Genomic DNA, 21,206 nt, shown 5'->3' on the forward strand with positions numbered 1-21,206 from the left:
GGCTTCATGATGGAAGGGACTGATGCCCGCCCACTGGTAGGTGGAGCAGATTCTAAACCCTCTGATGGGTGGGGCTTTGTCTCTGGATGGGATTAGAGGCAGCTGTGTGCCTGAGGGGTCTTTAGGCAGCCTGTTTACTGAGGAGCAGAGCTGTGATCCCACCTGGATTGTTGTTTGCCCTGGGGCTTCTTAGCACTGGCTCATGGTTGGGGCCAGATTTTCCCAAAATGGCCACCTCCAGAGAAAGGCATGCTGTTGTATATTCCTGAGATTTTTGCTTCCAATGCCCTTCCCGCACAACAAGCCACATTCAACCCCTGTTTTCCCAGGAGGTCCTCCAAGAACTGCAGTCAGGTTTGACCCAGATTCCTATGGAGACTTTGCTTTGCCCTGGGACCCAGTGCTCGTGAAAGTCTGTGTGCACCTTTTTGAGAATGGGGGTCTCTATTTCTCCAAGTCCTGTGGAGCTCCTGTGCATATGCCCCACTGGCCTTCAATGCCAGATTCTCTGGGGGCCCACTGCCAGATCCCTAGGCTTGGGGACTTGACATGGGGCTCAGAACTTTCACCCCTGTAGGTGAATCTCTGTGAACCAGTTAGTTTCCAGTCTGTGGGTCTTCCCACCCGGGAGGCATGGGGTTGCTTATGTCAGGTAATCACCCCTTCTACCTCTTGATGTGGCCTCCTCTTTGTCTTCTGGAGTAGGATATCTTTTTGAAAGTTTCCGGTTCATTTGGTTGAAGATTGCTCAGCATTTGGTTGTAATTTTGTTGTTTTTAGGAGTGAAGTTGAGCTCCGTCCTTCTATTCTGCCATATTAATCCTTTCTCCATCCTTCTACTAACTTTTTTTATCCATTGAGCCACTGTATAATTTTGATTGGAGAATTTAACCCATTTAAATTCGAAGTAATCACTTAACATTGCTTATTTAAATCATTTAAATAAAATTAATTAACCTTAAAGTAATTAAAGGACTTAACTATTGTCATCTTTTTTGGGGAGCTGTTTTGTAGTTCTTTTATTCTTTTCTGCCTTTCTTGCTATTTACCTTTATGAATTGATGTTATATACTGCTATGCATTGAATCCCTTCTTTCTTTTTTTTTTCCCCCATCCTCATGTGGCATGTGGAAGTTCTTGGGCCAGTGACTGAACCTGTACCATAGCAGTGACCCAAGCCACTGCAGTGACAATGCCAGATCCTTAACCCACTTCATCACAAGAGAACTCCTCCCTCCTTTTTGTCTTGTGTGTATTGATTATAGATTTTTGTTTTGTGCTTATTCTGAGTCCTAATTGAAATATCTTATTGATATAAAAGTATATTTTAACCTTATAAAAACTTACCTTTGATCACATAAAAGCCTCTATATTTTCCTTTACTCCCTACCTTCTTTAATGCTGCTGATGTTCTCCTTTATCTATTTTTTTATTGTTCATCCATTAACAAATTATTATAGCTCTAGTTTTTTAAAATTATTATTATTATTATTATTATTATTATTATTTTTTTGTCTTTTTGCCATTTCTTGGGCTGCTCCAGCGGCATATGGAGGTTCCCAGGCTAGGGGTCGAATCGGAGCTGTAGCCACCGGCCTACGCCAGAGCTACAGCAATGTGGGATCCGAGCCGAGTCTGCAACCTACACCACAGCTCACGGCAACGCCGGATCGTTAACCCACCGAGCAAGCGCAGGGACCGAACCCGCAACCTCATGGTTCCTAGTTGGATTCGTTAACCACTGTGCCATGACGGGAACTCCCTAAATTATTTTTTTAAACTTTTATACTAGAGTTAAAAGTGATTTATAGGCCACCATGACAGTTTAGGATATTTTGAATTTGACTATATATTTACCTTTTAACAGTGAGTTTTTATATATGTTGTCATGTTGTTGCTTAGCATCCTTTCATTTCAACTTAAAGACCTCCCTTTAGTATTTGTTGTAAGGCAGCTCTAATGGTGATGAATTTTCTTAGCTGTTTGCCTTGGAAAAATCTTTACCTCTCTTTCATTTCTGAAGGATAATCTTGCTGTGTTTAGTGTTCTTTGTTAGAAGTTTTTTTTTTTTTTTTTTTTCTTTCAACACTTCAAATGTATCACCCTACTTTCTCATGGCCAGCAGGGTTTTCTGCAGAAATCTGCTGATAGGGAGTTCCCGTCGTGGCCCAGTGGTTAACGAATCCGACTAGGAACCATGAGGTTGCGGGTTCGGTCCCTGCCCTTGCTCAGTGGGTTAACAATCCGGCGTTGCCGTGAGCTGTGGTGTAGGTTGCAGACGCGGCTCGGATCTGGCGTTGCTGTGTCTCTGGCGTAGGCCGGTGGCTACAGCTCCGATTCAACCCCTGGCCTGGGAGCCTCCATATGCCGCGGGACCGGCCCAAGAAACAGCAACAACAACAACAACAACAACAACAAAAAAAAAGACAAAAAAAAAAAAAAAAAAGAAATCTGCTGATAGCCTTATGAGGGTTCTCTTGTATGTGATGAGTCATTTTTCTCTTGCTAATTTCAAGATTCTCTCTTTGTCTCTGACTTTTAACATTTTTATTTAACGTATGTCAGAGTAATCTTTGTTGTGTTGATTTTGCTTAGGGGCTTTTGAACTTCCTATATGTGGATGTTCATATCTGTCCCAAGATTTGGGACGTTTTCAGCTATTATATATTTAAATACGCTTTCTTCTCTTGAGACTACCATGATGTAAATGTCTGTTCCTTGATGGTGACCCATAATTCATGTAAGCTTTCTTCACTTTTTTTTTTGCTTTTTTTTTAAGGGCTTCACCTGCATCATGTGGAAGTTCCCAAGCTATGGGCTGAATTGGAGCTGTAGCTCCTGGCCTATACCACAGTCACAGCAACTCAGGATCCAAGCCGCATCTGTGACTTACACCACAGCTCATGGCAATGCTGGATCCTTAATCCACTGAACAGGACCAGGGATCAAACCTACATCCTCATGGATACTAGTTTGATTCTTAACCCACTAAGCCACAGTGGGAACTTCATCTTCACTTTTTTATTCTTTTTTTTTCTTTTTCCCTCTAACTGACTAATCTCAAATAATTTGTTTCTGAGTTTGATTCCTTGTTATACGTGATCAAGTCTATTGTTGAAGCTCTCTATTGAATTTTCTAGGTCTGTTGTATTCTTCAGCTTCAAGACTTCTGTTTGCTTCTTTCTGTGGTGTCTATTTCTTTATAAATCTTCTCATTTTATTTATACATCATTTTACAGATTTTGTAAACAACTCTCCTTAAGGTAGTGATTCTCTCTCTCTCTCTCTCTCTCTCTCACACACACACACACACACACACACACACTGCCACTGGCCACATACACATTTTTAAGCCAGTGCCTAAACTATTTTTTAAAGTTGGGTTGTACTATTTGTGTCTGGGTGAGATCTCTTGGATATTTCTCCAGAAGTAGAGCATATGATTTGTGTTAAAAATTATATATTCTTCAGAACCACACACAAGCTAATTAGAAAACCTTACCTTAATGGCTGGGTCTATCATCCATTTTACCTTGACAAATATTGACAGTTTCCTGAAGGCCAACCTTGTTCTTTCCAAGATTTGTACATAGCACCTTATGGGAAATGGGAGGCTTTAGTAAATATTATTAAGGGTGGAGGTAAGTTAAGGCTATGTCTTGGTCTTTTACAATTATCTTTCCATTTACATATCTAACAATTGGAAAAGACTAGTTTACAATGGAAAATTAAAATCAAGGGTAAAATTTTCAGTGAAAATTTGTTTTACTGAACTAAAGGATAAAACTCTGCGATAATAAAGACACATATTTCTTTTCTCTTAACACAGTTTCTCTTTCCAACTATTTATTTTGAAAACATTTTAGACTTACACAAAAGTTTCAGCGATTATTGAGCGTCCCTGTTTATCCTTCACTCACTTTCCTTTAATATTAACATCTTACATAACCAGGTAAATGATTGAAGTCAAAAAATTTAACATTAATACAATACTCTTAAATGCCTACAGACCTTACTGAAATTTCATCACCTTTCCCACTAATGTCCTTTTCCTGGTCTGGCAACCAACCCAATGTTGCATTCAGTTACCACGTTTCCTTAGTATCTACAAGTCTATGACACTTCCTAGGTCTTTCTTTATCTATCATGATCTTGAAACTTTTTAAAATACTGGTCTGTTACTTTTTTATAATGTTCCTCAATTTGGTTTTGCTTGTGGTTCTCTGATAATTAAATTCACGTTTTGCATTTTTGGCAAGAAAAATCACAGAAATGCTGTTTAGGTCTTTAATCTGTATTGAGTTTATTTTGGTGTATGATGTTAAAGAATGTTCTGATTTCATTCTTTTGCATGTAGCTGTCCAGTTTTCTCAGCATCACTTGTTGAAGAGACTCTTTTCTCCATTTTACATCTTTGCCTCCTTCGCCATAGGTTAGTTGACCATAAGTATGTGGGTTTATCTCTGGGCTTTATTTCCTGTTTCATTGATCTATATCTCTTTTTTTAATGCTAGTACCATGCTGTTTTTATGACTGTAGTTTTGTAGTATACTCTGAAGCCTGGAAGTCTGATTCCTCCAGTTCTGTTTTTCTTCTTCAAGATTGCTTTGGCTATTTGAGGTCTTTTGTGTTTCCACACAAATTAAAACAATTTTTTTTGGTTCTAGTTCTGTGAAAAATGTCATTGGTAATTCGATAGGGATTGCATTGAATCTGTAGGTTGCCTTGGGTAGTATAGTCATTTTGACAGTATTGATTCTTCCAATCCAAGAGCAACTGTCATGGAATGCCTCCAGATTTCTCACTTTCTTGCCATCCCTCAGTATGCAAAGCAATACATACTCCTTTCCCTGAAAATTTTCATTGTTGAGGAAAAATTTGTAAGACTTTGATCTGAGCAACAAAACCAACAAGGTTTTATTGGGTCATATTCTAGAATATAAACACTTGTTTTAAGCCTGAAATGATTGGATAGAAATGACAATTCATAAAGTTTGGTTATTTTTTCCCCCCTCATAATCCTGAGAAAGACAAATAAAATTTTTGTGCCATGAGTAAGAGTTGTGAAGTGGTCATCAGACTACAGTGTCTATAGTTCCCAGATTTGATTTGTATCATAGAATTTTCAGAGTTATCTAGTTTAGCTTCTTTGTTTTACAATGAGGAAATTGTCCCAATGTTTGGTATACTGTTTTATTTTTATTTTTATTTATTTATTTTTATTGAAGTATATTGATTTACAATGTGTTGTTTCTGATGTACATACACGTGTGTGTGTGTATATGTATAAAATATATAATGAGTGTGTGAGTATATATATAAAATACATACTTTTTTTCATGTTCTTTCCTGTTATTATTATTTTTTGCTTTTTTAGGGCAGCATTCGTGGCATATGGAGGTTCCCAGGCTAGGGGTCTAATCGGAGCTGTGGGTGCTGGCCTACACCACAGCTCATGACAATGCCAGATCCTTAACCCACTGAGTGAGGCCAGGGATTGAACACACATCCTCATGGATATTAGGTGGGTTCTTAACCTTCTGAGCCACAAGGGAAACTCCAGTTTTTCATTGGATATTGAATATAGTTCCCTGTGCTATATAGTAGGTCCTTGTTTGCCTAATTTATCCCTCTTCCTCCTCTAATGTCCCCTTTGGTAACCATAAGCTTGTTTTCTGTGTCTCTATGTCTGTTTTGTAAATAAGTTCATTGTATCAGACTTTAGATTCCACATATAAGTGATATCATATGGTCTTTGACTTACTTCAGTTAGTATGATAATCTCTAGGTTCTTCCATGTTACTGCACATTTCATTCTTTTTAATGGCTGACTAGTATTCTAGTGTGTGTGTGTGTGTGTGTGTGTGTGTGTGTGTGTGTGTACACACAATATCTTCTTTATCCATTCATTTGTAGTTAGACATTTAAGTTGCTCCCATGTCTTAGCTATTGTAAATAGCACTACTATGAACTTACGTGTGCATGTATCTTTTTGAATTATTGTTTTGTCTTGAATAATGCCCAGGGGTGGGATTGCTGCATCCCACCCCTAAAAATAGTAACTCTATTTTTAGTTTCTTGAGGAACCACCATACTGTCCTCCATGGTGACTGTGACAATTTACATTCACACCAACAGCATAGGTGGCTTCTCTTGTATTGTTGATGCTAGTTATTTGTTTAATGAATGAGTTAAATGACGTGCCTTAGTTTCACAGAGGTACCGTCAGCACCAGAACTCAATAGGACACTGACTTGGCACCCATTTCTTTGTGCAGGTACACATTAATCCCTAGAGTTGATGCCTGTGTTTTGGGGCATCTAGTGTTACTGAAGAAGCCCCAGACAGAGAAAGCAACTCAAGGTAGGGAGTATATCTGATTATTTCTCTCCTGTCAGGACCACTCATAGGACTGTATGAAAAGTAAATCATTTGCTGGTGGGGTTTAGTAAACTTTTTAAACTAATCTGCATTGTGAAGCCTGAAAATCAAGCAGATAATTTATAAAAGTAGAAAGGTGAGCTGCTCTTGACTTTTCATTGAGAAAAATCTATCAGAAACTAACCTTCAAGCTTAGAATTGCAGTGGGGTTAGTGGAGATGGGCACTGGGGATCAAGGGAAAAATGTAGACTTTGAATACTCTTAACCCAAATCCAGTTATGCTTCCTTGAAACTCTCCCACTCTGTCCCGGTGAATGTGGTCAGGCAATGTAGAAGCCTGTAGGGAGAATGTCAGTATTCAGGTTTCCTTGGAAAGTGACTTTTATGTTTCTCTTTGAAAAATTAACATGGTTAAATTCATTTGAGTAATAAAAAAAAAGAAAAATCAACATGGTTATTAAAAGGACCCTAGTAACAATGTGTGACACAATGACTTCCAATGAATATAGTATAGAAATGCGGCGGGTGGGGAGGTGGTAGGTGGTAGAATAAAGAGTAACAAACATTACTTCAGTGAGGTGATCAAGGCCATAACTAATGCTGATAGTATGATATGATATGAAGAAAATGGTCCTTTACCTTTGTGATCATCTCTGAAATCTATAAGCATAGTTTATTCACAAGAAAAATATCAGATATATTCCCATAGAACGACATTTTACAATATACTTAACTAGTATACTGTCAGAGTTGTCAAAAACAAGGAAATTCTGAGAAGCTGTCACAGCCAAGAGGAACCTGGGGAGATGTGGCAACTAAATGTAATGTAGTAAATGGGATCATGGATTAGGAAAAGGACATTAGGTAAAAATTAAGTAAATCTAAGTAAACTATTAACTTTAGTTAATAATAATTTGTCAATATTGACTTTTTTTTTTTTTTTTTTTTTTTTTAGGGCTGCACCTGCAGCATATGGAGATTCCCAGTCTAGGGGTCTAATCAGAGCTACAGCTGCCGGCCTACGCCACAGTAATGCCAGATCCAAGCTGAATCTGCAACCTACACCACAGCTCAGGGCCATGCCGGATCCTTAGCGCACTGAGCAAGGCCAGGGATCGAACCCACAACCTCATGGTTCCTAGTCGGATTCATTTCCACTGCACCATGACAGGAACTCCAGTATTGACTTAGTAATTGTAGCATGTATACCATACTAATGTGAGATGCAAGGGTAAGAGAAACTAGGTTGGGGTATAGAGAACTCTGCACTATGTTCTCAATTATTTCATAAATTTAAAACTTGTTCTAAACATAAAATCTATTAATTAAAAAAATTAAAATTGTTTCAAACCTGGGACAGAACTTATTTGCATGATGTGATTCAGCCTCCTTCTGAAAAGTAATGAACATTACTGACAAAATGCCTAATTGGTTTTCTGATGAATTTTAATGAGATGAAGATTTGTTCTGGGAAACTAGCTACTCACTTAGCAAAAACTTTCAGTCACAAGTCTAGTGACCTTTCTTTAACTAGATGTTCCTCTTTGGGAGGGATATCTAATGTGACAATGTTTATCTTCATCACTCTCTTTTCCTAGAAGTTTTCTTAGCCAAAAATGAAAATTTTAGTTGTCATAATGTAGGGGCTTTTTCATAAACTTTTTGAATCTGCTCATTACTTAATTTTCTAAAAAGTTATTTTCAAAACTTATAAATCTTAGACTCTATTATTTTAGAGACATAATACATTGTTTTCACTATTATCCATTCCTCTTTTTCTCCTTTTTCTCACATTGTCAAACTAAGACAACAAAAATAAGTTAAAATAGTGGAAGGAAATTTTTTTAAAAAAAGCACTCTTGGATTTCTTCAAGTTGGAGAAAATGAAACGTCTGTTGAAGGATTTCTCTCTGGGTAACAATATCCTCCTGATAGGCATGTGTTCTTTGGAAAGTAACTATGATATCCCTTTTGAAAAATTAGGCCTTACGCTAAGAATGAGAGGGAAGGACAAAAGATTTCAAAAACTGCCTTTTAGACATATTGGAAATTAATCTGGAGGATTCCTCTGAAGTTGTATTTTTTATGTAACGTCCCAGCGAGGAGGGACTGAAATTTACCCTCAGCAAGAACTAATAGTCCTGCCTCTCTGCTGGAAGCTGTATGGGGAGTAGATATCACTGGTCAGGATGCTGATTTTGGTGAGTGATGTGGTCTAAGATGCTAAAAACCAAATAGACCTAAGGAGGAGAGAGGGTCCCTATGTGAGCCTTAGCCACAGACAATCTCTCCAAGTTGTATATGGGTTGGGCAGTGTTTGGAATTTTTCTGGGTGAGACTAAAAATATGAGTATCTGGCTTATTAAACTGAGCATTCATCCAGAAACCTCAATTATTTTCACTAAGAGAACAAGGCAAAGAATTCCCAACCACCCAGACTGGCAGCTTTTTTTGACTAGAACAGGGTAGAGAACTTTTTTGGTGGTTTGGTTGGATTGGCATTGTGGGGTGTTGAAGTCAAAACTAGACTCACAGTAAAGACCCCAGTTTAAAAAAATTGATCAGGTTGTCTGTCTTTTAATTGTCCTATCATGTAATGTACTACATTTAAAAATTTTTGGGAGTTCCCATTGTGGTGCAGTGGAAACAAATCCGACTAGGAACCATGAGGTTTCGGGTTCGATCCAAGGCCTTGCTTAGTGGGTTAAGGATCCGGGGTTGCCGTGAGCTGTTGTGTAGGTCACAGTCGCAGCTCGGATCTGGCGTTGCTGTGGCTCTGGTGTAGGCCTGCAGCTACAACTCCAATTAGACCCCTAGCCTGGAAACCTCCATATGCCGTGGGTTCAGCCCTAAAAAGACAAAAAATTTTTAAAAATTGTATTTTTCCTTATTTTTAATAATTAAATTTTATTTCTTAGAGTTATACAGACTTAACCAAATATCTGGAAAGTACATGTACAGAAAATTAAAACTATGAGAAATCTTACCATCTGATTAATATTTTTGCAGCATAATATCTTTTAGGACTCTGTCCTTGGGTTTTTTTTTTTGTTTGTTTGTTTGTTTTTGTTTTTTTTTTTTTGCATCACATCACAGTGACCTTTGAGGCAGGTTTTATAATCTTCACCTTTTGGATGAGGACACTGCCCTCTGGGAGCCCTTCCCTGCCTCCAACATGGTTCCTCTTTGTGCCCCAGCTCCTGCCATTCTCTTATCACTGCACAGTCCTGTGACTATTTCTTTCTGTGTCTGCTTTCCCAGCAAAGCAGCACTGATTTTGAACAGAGGATATCCAGGTCTGTTCATGTGGCGTTTTTGATCTGTCATTCCCTCCTAGTGCCACAGAGCTAGTGCCATTTAAAAATAGATCCCACCGTCTATCCCTCTTCCCAATCCTGAATCATCTGCCCTGGTCATCACATACTTTGTGACTGACCTTTCTGTCTGCAGCCCCTGAACTTTTCTTATCTATAGTCTGTCATCAACAACATGATAGACAATGTTATTTCCTTGCTCTGACTTCTTTTTTTTATTATTATTTATATATTTTTTTGTCTTTTTTTTTTGCCATTTCTTGGACTGCTCCAGCGGCATATGGAGGTTCCCAGGCTAGGGGTCGAATTGGAGCTGTAGCTGCCAGCCTACACCAGAACCACAGCAACGCAGGATCCAAGCCGCGTATGCAGCCTACACCACAGCTTATGGCAACGCCGGATCCTTAACCCACTGAGCAAGGGCAGGGATCGAACCTGCAACGTCATGGTTCCTAGTCGGATTCGGTAACCACTGTGCCACGACAGGAACTCCGCTCTGACTTCTCATTACCCTCTTCCATTACAACTAGTCATCAGCCCTATGTTGGTCATATACGTTTTGGCCATTCTGAATCTAACCTATCCCCAGGATCCTACACCTTTTCATAAACCTCACAGTCACAGAGTTCCAGATTACTAAAACTCTGTGAGTAGGATAGAATCATGTGAGTGACATGATGAAATCAGTATTGTTTAAAAGGGTTTTCCTGGGTGACGGGAAGAGAGAGAAAGGGAAGGTAGAGAGGCAGACTTATCTTGGATTAATGGTGCCCTACAGGTTGGGTCAGTCTAACCATTCTGTACAGTGTCTGGTACATGGTTAGTATTCAAAATATGGGCTATGGGATGAGTTCTCTGACAAATATTCGGCTTGCTTTTCTGCCTCTCTTTTACATTTTGCCTCCCACTTGGTAACTTCTCCCTGTCTTTGCTATCATTTCAGATATTTTTTTTAACCCCTCAAGTTTCTGTTCTGTCTTTCCTGATCCATCTCTAGGTCTCATCCCAATAGTACTTATTATTATGAGCCTATCTTGATAAAAATGTGGGATTTGTCCTCTGATGCCATTTGTTATTTTATTTATATGTCTTATATCCATGGCATTATTATTAGAATCCCTTGGGGACTGGCTTTTCAATCCTTATCCTTTTCTGTCCACCCTTTTCAGGGACTCTTAAGTGTGCTTTGTTTAAGTTGATGCTGATTTTGTGTTTCTTGATAGATTGAATTTTATTATAGTAATTTGAGTATGAGGAGTGGTGGCAGTATTAGGGTTAAATCCTAAAAGGATCCCATTGGGAAAAAAAGAGTTCAGAGTCTGCTTCTGGAATGATAGGCTCAGAGCCTGTCAACTAATATCCAGAGAGTGGTTTCTTCCCTAGTGAGTTCTTCTCTCAGTCTGCTGCAGTCAAGGAGGCACTCGGATGAATCCTAGAAATCTATGTAGCATTCCAAAGGCCTCGCATCATGTTTGTTATGGCTACTGCACCTCAAAAGAGACATAGAATGCTGGAGAAATGCCAGGTGTGAGAACTGAAGCGACTGGGGATTTCCTCTTCCTTCTGCCCACATTTTCTCTCATTCTCTCACTTTCTTCCTTCACAAGTGTTTTGTGACTCTATCTCCCTAAAGCATAAATAGTATACCTTAGACATAGGTGATAAGCATAGGAATTAAAAAAAAATTAAGGAGTTCCCGTCGTGGCGCAGTGGTTAACGAATCCGACTAGGAGCCATGAGGTTGCGGGTTCGGTCCCTGCCCTTGCTCAGTGGGTTAACGATCCGGCGTTGCCGTGAGCTGTGGTGTAGGTTGCAGACGCGGCTCGGATCCCGCGTTGCTGTGGCTCTGGTGTAGGCCGGTGGCTACAGCTCCGATTCAACCCCTAGCCTGGGAACCTCCATATGCCGCGGGAGCAGCCCAAGAAATAGCAACAACAACAACAACGAAAAAGACAAAAGACAAAAAAAAAAAAAATTAAATTGGTTTTTTGAAGGGCACAGTTTTTAAGTAGTTAAGTTGCTTATAATATGTAAAAAAATATATACTTGTAATATATTTGTATATATTTAATATATATTAAATAAATATATGGTGTATTTATTTTATAATAAATATAATAAATATAAATATATGTTTATTTGTATACATAATAATTTATTCAGCCTCTTTTTCTTGTGAATTGTACAAATTTTTTTCTAAATATAATTTAATTTTATTTTGATTTTATAATGATTTTTATTTTTTCCATTATAGCTGGTTTATACTGTTCTGTCAATTTTCTGCTATACCGCAAGGTGACCCAGTCACACGTACATGTATACATTCTTTTTTCTCGCATTGTCATGCTCCATCATAAGTGACTAGATATAGTTCCCAGCAGGATCTCATTGCTTATCCATTCCCAAGGCAATAGTTTGCATCTAATAACCCTAAATTCCCAATCCATCCCAATCCCTCCCCCTCCCCCTTGGCAACCACAACTCTGTTTTCCATGTCCATGATTTTCTTTTCTGTGGAAAGGTTCATTGGTGCTATATATTAGATTCTAGATATAAGTGATATCATATGGTATTTGTCTTTCTCTTTCTGACTTACTTCACTTAGTACGAGATTCTCTAGTTCCATCCATGTTGCTGCAAATGGCATTATTTTGTTCTTTTTTATGGCTGAGAAGTATTCCATTGTGTATATATACCACATCTTCTTAATCCATTCATCTGTTGATGGACATTTAGGTTTTTTCCATGTCTTGGCTAGTGTGCATAGTGCTGCAATGAATATGCAGGTGCAGGTGTCTTTTTCAAGGAAAGTTTTGTCCAATATATGCCCAACAGTGGGATTGCTTGGTCATATGGTAGTTCTATGTATACTTTTCTGAGGTACCTCCATACTGTTTTCCATAGTGGTTGTATCAATTTACATTCCCACCAACAGTGCTGGAGGGTTCCCTTTTCTCTGCACCCTCTCTAGCATTTGTTATTTGTGGACTTATTAATGATGGCCATTCTGACTGGTGTGAGGTGGTACTTCATGGTAGTTTTGATTTGCATTTCTCTAATAATCAGGGATGTTGAACATTTTTTCATATGCTTGTTGGCCATCTTTATATCTTCTTTGGAGAAGTGTCTATTCAGATCTTTTGCCCATTTTTCATTTGGGCTGTTGACTTTTTTGCTTTTGAGTTGTGTAAGTTGTTTGTATGTTTTAGAGATTAAGCCCCTGTCAGTTGCATCATTTGAAACTATTTTCTCCCATTCTTTAAGTTGTCCTTTTGTTTTTTTCATGGTTTCCTTTGCAGTGCAAAAGCATGTCATTTTGATTAGGTCCCACTGGTTTATTTTTGTTTTTGTTTCTATTGCCTTGGGAGACTGACCTAAGAAAACATTTGTAAAGTTAATGTCAGATAATGTTCTGCCTATGTTCTCTTCTAGAAGTTTGATGGTGTCTTGTCTTACATTTAAGTCTTTCAGCCATTTTGAGTTTATTTTTGTGCATGGTGTGAGGGTGTGTTCTAGTTTCATTGCTTTGCATGCAGCTATCCTGTTTTCCCAGCAATTCTTGCTGAACAGACTGTCTTTTTCCCATTTTATGTTCTTGCCTCCTTTGTCAAAGATTAATTGACCATAGGTGTGTCTGGGTTTATTTCTGGGTTCTCTATTCTGTTCCATTGGAATGTCTGTTTTGGTACCAGTACCATACTTTCTTGATGGCTGTGGCTTTGTAATATTGCCACAGTTGTAATACACCACAACTCATAGCAATGCCAGATCCTTAACCCACTGAGCAAGGCCAGGGATCAAACCTGCAACCTCATGCTTCCTAGTCGGATTTGTGTCTCATTTCTTTTCCTGTGGTTGATTTCTACTTTCATGCCATTGTGGTCAGAGAAGATACTTGAAATAATTTCTATACTCTTAAGTTTGTTGAGGTTAGCTTTGTGTGCCAGTATGTGATCAATCCTTGGAAATGTACCATGTGCACTTGAGAAGAATGTATATTCTGGTTTTTTTTGGAGGTAATGTCCTGGAAATGTCTATGAAATCCAACTTTTCTATTGTGTCATTTAGGATCTCTGTTGCCTTATTGATTTTCTGTCTAGAGGACCTGTCCATTGATGTGAGTGGGGTGTCAAAGTCTCCTACGATGATTGTATTCCCATCAGTTTCTCCTTTTATGTCTGTTAGTGTTCGTTGTAGATATCTGCGTGCTCCTATATTAGGGACATATATTCTGACGATTGTAATATCCTCTTCTTGAATGGATTTTTCACCATTAAATAGTGTCCTTCCTTGTCTTTCTTTATGGCCTTCGTTTTAAAGTTTTTGTCCGATATGAGTATTGCAACTCCTGATTCCCTGTCTTGTCCATTGGAATGAAATAGCTTTTCCCATCCCCTCACTTTCAACTTATATGTGCCCTTTGCCCTAAGGTGAGTGTCTTGTAGACAGAAGATTGTAGGGTTTTGCTTTTTTTTATCCAATCTGCCACTCTGTGTCTTTTGACTGGAGCATTCAGTCCACTGACATTTAAGGTAATTATTGATAGATATGTATTTATTGCCATTTTAAACCTTGTTTTCCAGTAGATCCTATGTTTCTCCTTTCTTCCTTTCTTTCTTTCTTTCTTTTTTTTTTTTGATTGGATGATTTCCACTTATTTTATGCTTGAGTACTTTTCTTTTTAGTTTTTGTGAATGTAATGTTTGGTTTTGATTTGTGGTTGCCCTGTTTTTTAAGTACATTAACCCCTTTCTGTATCTTCTTGCTTTAGCCTGAGAGTCATATAGGCTCAAACACATTATTAAAAAAAAAGATTCTATATTTTCTTACATTCCTTCCCTATATTCTGTGATTTTGAAGTCTTTTTTTTAACATCTTCATGTTTGTCCTTTTGATGTTCCTCGTGTTTATCATTGTTTTCACAAGAGATTTTTTTTTTTTCTCCTTCTTCTTCTTTTAGATGTGTATGCTGGCTTATTTAAGTGATTGCTTTCCAATTGTGGTTTCCTCCATCCTACTAATTTTTACTTCTTTTTTTATTTAGAGAAGCCCTTTCACCATTTCTTTTAGAATGGGTTTTGTATTGCCGTACTCTTTTAGCTTTTGTTTGTTGGAGAAATTCTTTATTTCCCCTTCTATTTTAAATAATATTCTTGCTGGATAGAGTATTCTAGGCTGCACATTTTTTCCTTTCAGAACTTTAAATATGTCTTGCCACTCCCTTCTGGCCTATAGTGTTTCTGTTGAGAATTTAGCTGATAACCTTATGGGGGTTCCCTTATAATTAATGCTTTGTTTTTCTCTTGCTGCCTTTAGAATCCCCTCTTAAACTTTTGCCATTTTTAATATAATATGTCTTGGTGTGGTCCTATTTGGATTCAACTTGTTTGGGGCCTTCTGTGCTTCCTTTATCTTGATATCAGTTTCCTTTAGATTTGTAAATTTTTCAGACATAATTTCCTCAAATATATTTTATTTATTTATTTATTTATTTATTTATTTTGCCGAATATATTTTCAATCCCCTTTTCTTTTTCTTCTCCTCCTGGAATTCTTATTATGCATAGATTGCCCGCTTTATATTATCCCATATATCGCTTATATTGCTTTCGTGTTTTTTCATTTCGTTTTCTGTCTGCTGTCCTAATTGGGTGATTTCCTTTATTATATCTTCAAAGTCACTAATTCGTTCCTCTGCATTATTCATTCTGCTCTTTAGTATCTTTAGCTCAGTTTGCATTTCTGCTAATGAATTTTCTAATTTTTCTATGTTCTTCCTTATATTTTCTAGTACCTTCTACAGGAATCTGCATTACTGTTCATATCTGCTCTTAATTCCTTGGTATTAAGCCTTAATTCCTTCAGGATTTTCACTACCTCCCTTTTGAACTCAGTGTCTGTCAGACTGCAGAGGTCTGTTTCATTGTTTGCTGCTTCATGTGAATTCTGTTCCTTTAACTGGGAATGGTTTCTGAGCTTCTTCATCTTGCTTATGTTTTTCTTTTTCTGTGAGTTTAGGGAAACCAAACTGTCATCTTGGACGGCTACTTCTATGCAAGAGCACCCCTTTGTATTTTGTGGGGGATTACTATTTATTTTTGGCATGGGAGTTTGAATATTTGCTGTCTCTTTCTTCGGTGTGAGCAGGCTATTATCCTCAGGGTGCTGAGTGTGTTTCCAGGGAGAAGGAGGTAATGGGTAAGGCTAGTCGTCAGTGTCTGGTTGCTGGGGTCTTAACAACAGCAAGGATGTGCAGGAAGGTGGTACAGGCTACTCCTAGTTTCAGGGCCTTGGGAAGTGGTAGTGAGCCTAGGCAGATTTACAAGGTACCCAGAGCATTTGGCAGTGGCAGCAGCAGGGTGTGTGAGTTCCCAGAGGAGTGAGAGAAACAACAGGTAGTGTTCAATTGCAGTGCCCTTCTCTGAGGTGATTGGAGCTGCAAGTCCTGCCTGTTCAGGGACCCCAGTGGGAGCAGGCCATGCCTACCTCTGGAGTCAGTGATAGCTGTGGTGGTTTGCCCCTGCCACCTGCAGACCACACAAAAAGCACACTATCTCACTTAGTTCATACAGGAGATGCTGCCCAGGCTTCTCCTAGTTGCAGGATCCTGGAAGTGACAGAGATCAAGCATGTAGGCTCTGCCCAGAGTGTTGGGCAGTGACAGCAGCAGGGCCAGTGTGCTCCCAGGGGTCGAGAGTGTTCAGTCACAGTGCCCTCCTCTGTGGTGCCCTTGAGGTGATTGGAGCTGCAAGTGGTGCCTGTACAGGGACCCCTAGTGGTGGTGGGCCACGCCCACCTCTGGAGTCAGAGATAATTGCAGTAGTTTGCCCCTGCCACCTATAGACCATGCAAGAAGCACCTCTTCCCACTTGGCCCCCACAGGAGGTGCTGCACCAGCTGCTCCTAGGTATAGGTTCCTTGGAAGGGACAGTGATCAAGGGTCTGCCAAACCCTGAGGTGACTGGGGCCACAGGTGGAGCCCACTCACAGGCCCCCGGTGGTGGCAGCCCTTGCCTCCCTCTGGTCTCTGAGATGATTTCAATGGTCCTTCCCTGCTGCCTGTAGATCATGCAAGAGGCACCATGTTGCATTTAGCCCCCTGCTGCCCTTAGCCCACACAAGAGGTGCCCAGCCATCCATAGCCTGCACAAGAAGCTCCCAGTCTCCTCTAGTGCAAGCCAGTGGCTTCTTGCCACCTGAAGCCTGCACCAGAGGTGCCCCACCATCTGAGAGCCCGCACTTGGATACACAGGGAGATTCCTATGGCGGTCCACCCCTCCTCCTCTCACCCTCCTCAACAATGGCACCTTGCTTCTCCTAACACCCAGACCTTCTCCCAGGTTCCCTCTGCCTTGTTGTTTCACTCCCCAGCCTGTAGCACACTGCTCCCCTGCCCAAGGCACAGCACTCCTTAGTCCCTTAGGCTGTCCCCACACAGCAAAGCCTAGTCCTCTCCCCAGGCCTGACCTCCAGAGCTTGAGTCTCAGCACCCAGACACACCTGAGCATCTCAGGCTGTGGTGGCCAGGGCCGGTGGTTCAGATGATCTGTGCGGCTCTCACTCTACTTTTCCCTCCTCAGCTCATCTACTGTGCTTTTCTTGGCAACACTGAGGTCCCTCCATCTTGGCTGATCTCCCCATCAGTTAGGTGACTTCCCAGGGTGTAGGTTCCTTTTCTCCTTCACAGCTCCCTCTCAGGAATGCTAGTCCCATCCTGATTCCTTTTCTCAGTCTCTCTCTCTCTCTTTTTTCTTTTGTTCTACCCAGTTACAGTTATGTCAAGAGTTTCTTGCCCTTTTTGGAGGTTTAAGTTCTTTTGCCAGCATTCAGTAGATGTTCTGTATGAACTGTTTTACATGTAGATGTGTTTTTTTGATGTGTTTGTGGGAGAAGGAAAGTGCAATGTCTTACTCCTCTGCCACCTTGAACTGCCTCCTGATCTATTTAATCTTATTATTACATAATTTTTAGTTATCACATTTTTATATCTTGAAACATCTATACTCTTATCCAACAATCTTTTGAAATAATATGGGTCATTCTTTAATTTTTACTATTAAATCTTTTTATATTTATTCTGTAATATTTGATACATGTGAAAGACTACTTAACTTATTTGTAGGTTAAGAAATGTGGAGTTCCTGGAGTTCCCATCATGGCTCAGTGGTTAATGAATCTGACTGGTATCCATGAGGACTTGGATTTGATCCCTGGCCTTGCTTAGTGGGCTAAGATTGGCATTGCCATGAGCTGTGGTGTCGGTCTCAGACACGGCTTGGATCCTGTGTTGCTGTGGCTGTGGTGTAGGCTGACAGCTACAACTCTGATTTGACCCCTGGCCTGGGGAACCTCCATATGCTGCAGGTGCGGCCCTAAAAAGACAAAGGACAAAGAGAAACAAAAAGTAGAGTTCCTATTGTGGCTCAGCAGGTTAAGGATGCAGCTTTGTCTCTCTGAGGATGTGGGTTTGATCCCTGGCCTTGCTCAGTGAATTAAGGATCAGGTGTTGCTGTAAGCTGTGGCATAGATTGCAGATGTGGCCCAGATCTGGTGTTGTCATGGCTGAGGCAAAGGCCTCAGCTGTAGCTCGGATTTGACCCCTAGCCCAGGAACTTCCATATTGCTACAGGTACAACCATTAAAAAAAAATGTGATCAAATAAGCACCTATGAACTTAGTGGATTACTTCTATAGCTGTCAGAGCTTATCCATTCTGATCACTACCCCCTAAACACACACACACACACACACACACACACACACACACACACACTATCGCTTATAGGGTTTTTCTTAAAAGTCATGGAGAGATTTGATTGTGCCTTTCTGTGTTCTCATTATATCTTACAAACCTTGTTTTTAGGTTTACCTGTATTTCTAAGCTAACATTCATAGATGCTTGCAATGTGCAAGGCAGTTCTTATCACTGTCCTAAGAACGGGTGTTAACTTCATCTCTTCTATGGATGTTTGCTTTAAGCCACATTCAACAGAAGGCTCATTAGCTTATGCAGACATAGATTTATTTTTCTCTCTCAACAAGAAAGTCTGCAGTTAATGCTATAAAGCTAGCATGACAGCAAAAATTCGTCGCATGTGACCTGGTCTCTTACATTAGGTTCCCCAGAAACAGACCCTGATTAAGGGATTTATTAGCATGTGACTTACTAAGGAAATATTCCCAAGAAAGACTTCTTGAGGGAGTTGGGCAGACCAGGAATGAACAGAAATCTGAGCAAGAAGGTGATCTCATATTGAAGTCCAGCAGAGGGTGACTTCCACTAGAATCCTATAGGGGAAATTTTGAGTGAAAACTAAATTTTTTTCACCCAAAAAAAGGGAGGTGGGCTTTCAAAATCTTTGTGAGGCTTATGGAAGGAATGCAAACTCGTAGAAACTGATCTTTCTGTGCAAGAGAGCACAGCAACATCAGTACTGTAAGGGCAGTCTCTGTAAGGAGAGTTGCAAATGCTGGATATTGAAAGCACACAGAAGTTGTGGCAATGGCTGGTGGTCTGATTATGTAGTATACCCATAAATATTATCATAGAATTCAGTATAAAGGAATCTGAGGAGATTTGAGCAGAACACCAATATTGTTCTTTATACTAGTGTTCTCCCATTTTTTTTCCCACCTACCGCTTTTAATGTGTAAGCCTTTGTCCCCTTGTGTATTACCTCATGGTCAGAAGTTTTCTGCTCTGCATTCAGCCTCATATATATGGTCTAGGTAGGAAGAAGGGGAGAGGGTAAAAGACTGAAAAAGGACATGCAAGCTGAATATATCCCCTTAAAAAATTTTTTTCTCAAACCATTATACTGTCTATATTGTATTGCCCAGAAGAATGTCAAATGGTTACCACGTTACTGTGTGGGAGTCTGGGAAAGAGTGAATTTTTAGTTGGGCTTCTTGCTGCCCAGTATAAAATGAGGTTGTTCTGTTGGTAGGAAAGCAGGGGTGATGGTGATAGATATTAAGTAAACAACTGTAATGTTTTGTATCTCATCATTTTGCAGTGGATAAGTTGAGACTGAGCAAGGTTATATAATTTGCTAAAGTTGCATAGCCAATAAGCAGTAAACTAAGCCTATGTTCTTAATATGCTGGGGAGCGATTCTTGCATTCTATTTATGGGAGTATCCTCTGGATTAGGGACTATAATTGGACTTGGGCAAGTGTTTTGTCATCTTGGCACCTCAATAGGAAGTAGCTAATTGATGCATCCAGTATACATGGCATGTATTTAAGGAGTATCTGCTAGAAGATTAGATATCTGGGCTATAGAAGTGATTGCATGAGGAGAGAAGGAACTTTAGGACAAGCCTGTCCCCATCCTCGCTCTAGTATCTCAGTTGAAGATTTTTCTATCTATTCGATTACTCAGTATGAGGCACAAAGTTTGAAGTTGGGGCTGGTTTTTGGATTGTTTTGTTCTGCAGATATGGGATTGTGAATTAATCCTTTTAGACGCTGTTGCATTCTAATTAAATTAGCAAATTTCTTTCCCAAATTCTCCAAATTTCAACTTTCTTAGCTTTTTTTCCATCTCTAAGTCACTTTACTCATTGAAACAAAGTTTTCTCAATATTTTAAGGTATACAATAAATACATAAAAATGTAAAGAATATAAATAAAATTAGGGAAAAGAAAGTTTTAACATAATTGTCCATTTCTGGTACAATGAAATGGGCAAGTTCCTTCAGGTAATGTGTCTTAGAGACCATCAAAACATGTGCAAGTAGCATTATTCACAATAGCCAGGACATGGAAACAACCTAAATGTCCATCAACAGATGATTGGATTCGGAAGAGGTGGTATATATACACAATGGAATACTACTCAGCCACAAAAAAGAATGACATAATGCCATTTGCAGCAACCTGGATGGAACTAGAGAATCTCACACTGAGTGAAATGAGTCAGAAAGACAAAGACAAATACCATATGATATCACTTATAGCTAGAATCTAATATCTAGCACAAATGAACATCTCCTCAGAAAAGAAAATCATGGACTTGGAAAATAGACTTGTGGCTGCCTGATGGGAGAGAGAGGGAGTGGGAGGGATCGGGAGCTTGGGCTTATCAGACACAACTTGGAATAGATGTACAAGGAGATCCTGCTGAGTAGCATTGAGAACTATGTCCAGATACTCATATTGCAACAGAACAAAGAGTGGGGAAAAAAAATGTATACATGTAAGGAAAACTTGATCCCCTTGCTGTACAGTGGGAAAAAATAAATAAAATAAACAAACAAACAAACAAAAAACACGTGCAAGTAAGTGACAAAGAGCCACCGCATATTTGAATATTTTAATCAAATAATACTATGGTGATAGTGGAAAGTATTTTTTAAAGGAAATTTAAACATGTTTTATAAGATAACCAGGTTGAAAGATATATAAATAAGGAGTCAGTTTAAAGTTCTGATGCAAGTATATGTTGGCTCTTTGATTTGGGGTAAAAGTCACTGAATATCTCCTTTATGCTGGTGCATGATGGACACT

The 21,206-nt window shown here is 39.4% G+C and overlaps 1 protein-coding gene and 1 long non-coding RNA gene across 7 annotated transcripts in view; both read left to right on the plus strand.

Annotated features, from left to right (window-relative positions):
- RANBP6 (RAN binding protein 6) overlaps nucleotides 1–21,206 on the plus strand; it is a 305,681-nt gene that overhangs the window by 71,872 nt on the left and 212,603 nt on the right. For 3 of the 6 annotated variants that reach the window (XM_084986188.1, XM_084986169.1, XM_084986180.1), the window contains exon 3: nucleotides 6,278–6,363. The exons of the other annotated variants lie outside the window; for them this stretch is intronic. The gene's annotated coding sequence lies outside the window, so the exon portion shown is untranslated. The remainder of the gene's footprint in view (nucleotides 1–6,277; nucleotides 6,364–21,206) is intronic. 6 annotated transcript variants of the gene reach the window in all.
- On the plus strand, nucleotides 15,923–20,968 carry LOC146407033 (uncharacterized). The gene is made up of 2 exons (XR_014822327.1): nucleotides 15,923–15,974; nucleotides 16,603–20,968. It is a non-coding gene; the product is annotated as an uncharacterized LOC146407033 (long non-coding RNA).

Source organism: Sus scrofa, chromosome 1, assembly GCF_054392235.1.
Source record: "Sus scrofa isolate SSC_HxYL_T2T_F1_AM1 chromosome 1, Sscrofa_HxYL_maternal_Yorkshire_Landrace_v2.0, whole genome shotgun sequence".
NCBI lineage: Eukaryota > Metazoa > Chordata > Mammalia > Artiodactyla > Suidae > Sus > Sus scrofa.